Consider the following 3,181-nt stretch of genomic DNA (forward strand, 5'->3'; position numbering starts at 1 on the left):
TGTGTGTGTGTGTGTGTGTGTGTGAGAGAGAGAGAGAGAGAGAGAGAGAGAGAGAGAGAGAGAGAGAGAGAATATCCTTTGAATACTTGCACAAGATTGAAGGCTTTTGTGATTACTCAGAAATAAAAGCTCCGTAACAAAACCTGATATTTGTGCCATTGGAAAATTTTCAGAATTGCAGTTCTTTAATTTTGTCCATTCATGACAATTGTACCTCCTTTCATCGAAACAAAAAGGGATAAAAACCTGCAGCTGTCAAAAATGGTTTGTGGGTCCATAATGATTCTATTGACAATATTACATGTGTTTTCCCCATATATTCCATGGCTTTGGTATTGAATGTTGACCATTCTCTATTTATGAAGACAAGTGATAAATGACTAGAATATGTGCATCTCCATGCTAAGTCAGAGTTCCATATGATATTGACTCCAGGTCATGGTAATTTTCCATATTTTCATACTTAACGAATATGTAAGGAAGGAGATTGTGATGGCAGTGTAATCCACCAGCATGCATGATATGTGTACATGGTTGTACATAACATGCCATAAATTTAGGATTTAGTTGTTCTCCATAAATATTGGTGCAGTAATGGACACTATATCTTTTCTTTGTTTCTAGGGTTGGATGAATGCTTACAATGCCCAATGGATTGGCAATTAATGCAAAAAATTACAAGGTTTACAAAATGGCTTTGCATACTGATTCAGCAGGTTGAAACACTGGGGCTGCAACATCACATTTAATAGTATATTCAGAGTAATTTTCCATTAATGTTGGCACAGTGACTGACAAAATATCATTTCTTCTTTTTCCAGATATGGATGAATGTTTACAATGCCCAGATGACCATTACTCAAATGAGAGCAGAGACCGATGCAACCCCAAAGTGATAACATTTTTGTCTTATCAAGAACCTCTAGGAATTGGCCTAGTCTCAGTTGCTCTTTCTTTCACATTGGTCACAGCTTTGGTGCTTGGAATTTTTATTAAGCACAAAGATACCCCCATAGTGAAGGCCAACAACAGGGACCTCACCTACACTCTACTCATCTCTCTTCTGCTCTGCTTCCTCTGCTCCTTGATTTTCCTTGGCCCACCTGGCAGGGTAAACTGCCTTATCCGACAAGCTGCTTTTGGCACAATCTTCTGTGTGGCAGTTTCTTGTGTATTAGCCAAGACCATCACTGTGGTTATGGCTTTCATGGATACCAAGCCAGGGTCAAACATGAGGAAGTGGATGGGAAGAAGGCTGTCTGTCCTTGTGATCCTTTCCTCCACTTTTATCCAAGCAGGCATTTGTGCCTTATGGCTGGGAACTTTCCCCCCTTTCCCAAATATGAACATGCATTCTGTACCAGGGCAGATCATTGCAGAGTGCAACGAAGGCTCTGTCATCATGTTTTACTGTGTCCTGGCCTACATGGGACTTCTGTCCATCATCAGCTTCATGGTGGCTTTCCTTGTCAGAAAATTGCCTGACAGTTTCAATGAAGCCAAGTTCATTGTCTTCAGCATGTTAGTGTTTTGCAGTGTTTGGTTATCATTTGTTCCCACCTACCTGAGCACCAAGGGGAAATACATGGTGGCTGTGGAGATCTTCTCCATCTTAGCTTCCAGTGCTGGCTTACTTGGTTGCATATTTTTTCCCAAATGTTATGTTATTTTGCTGAAGCCTGAGCTGAACAGCAAGCAAAGTCTAATAAGGAGGAAGAAGTAATGAACCAATGTGATTGAATTCTTTGTGTTTTATTTTTATGTAACTAGTCAAGTGCTGGTACATTTAGCCATTTCCAGTATTCATCACAGGCTTCTTTATCTTTTGATTCCTTCATTCATTATCTCCCCCATCCCACACAGACACACAAAATAGATGAAATATGTCTGATCTTTGAACATTGTTTGACAATGTGATTTTGAAATCCCCATTATTGAGTCATGCACTTATGCATTAAAATATGTTTTTAATATGTCTTGTCTCATTTCGTCTCGTCTCAACTACTTTTCCCAAATGTTAGTCCACCATTCTAACCACTAAACTACAGCATCTTGGTTTTATAATAAATCAGATAATTCTGTGCACTCATTTCTGAGTAGAAATGCATAATTTTGTGCTCTCAGCTGAAAGTCTGGGATTGTATACTCATAATATTATAGAAGATCTGGCATTCACAATATCTTGGCTTTCTTGGAAAATATATTATTAAATGAGGAAGATGACTATGGATTTACAGTATATCACAGAAGTGAGTACACCCCTCACATTTTGTAAATATTTTATTATATCTTTTCATATGACAACCCTGAAGAAATGACACTTTGCTACAATTAAAGTAGTGAGTATACAGCTTGTATAACAGTGTAAATTTGCTGTCCCCCCAAAATAACTCAACACACAGCCATTAATGTCTAAACTGCTGGCAACAAAAGTGAGTACACCCTAAGTGAAACTGTCCAAATTGGGCCCAAAGTGTCAATATTTTATGTGGCCACCATTATTTTCCAGCACTGCCTTAACCCTCTTGGGCATGAAGTTCACCAGAGCTTCACAGGTTGCCACTGGAGTCCTCTTCCACTCCTCCATGATGACATCACAGAGCTGGTGGATGTTAGAGACCTTGTGCTCCTCCACCTTCCATTTTGCCCCACAGACACTCAATAGGGTTTAGGTCTGGAGACTTGCTTGGCCAGTCCATCACCTTTACCCTCAGCTTCTTTAGCAAGGCAGTGGTCATCTTGGAGGTACGTTTGGGGTTGTTATCATGTTGGAATACTGCCCTGTGGCCCAGTCCCTGAAGGGAGGGGATCATGCTCTGCTTCCGTATGTCACAGTACACCTTGGCATTCAAGGTTCCCTCAATGAACTGTAGCTCCCCAGTGCCGGCAGCACTCATGCAGCCCCAGACCATGACACTCCCACCACCATGCTTGACTGTAGGCAAGACACACTTGTCTTTGTACTCCTCACCTGGTTGTCGCCACACACGCTTGACACCATCTGAACCAAATAAGTTTATCTTGGTCTCATTAGTCCACAGGACATGGTTCCACAAATCCATGTCCTTAGTCTGCTTGTCTTCAGCAAACTGTTTGTAGGCTTTCTTGTGCATCATCTTTAGAAGATGCTTGCTTTTGGGATGACAGCCCTGCAGACCAATTTGATGCAGTTTGCTGCGTA

At 40.9% G+C, this 3,181-nt stretch overlaps 1 pseudogene; it reads left to right on the forward strand.

The window, feature by feature from the left end:
* Positions 1-1,852, forward strand: part of LOC123017358 — a 4,745-nt pseudogene extending 2,893 nt beyond the window's left edge.
* Positions 1,853-3,181: the final 1,329 nt, after the last annotated feature.

Source organism: Varanus komodoensis, unplaced genomic scaffold, assembly GCF_004798865.1.
Source record: "Varanus komodoensis strain SLA01 unplaced genomic scaffold, ASM479886v1 scaffold918, whole genome shotgun sequence".
NCBI lineage: Eukaryota > Metazoa > Chordata > Lepidosauria > Squamata > Varanidae > Varanus > Varanus komodoensis.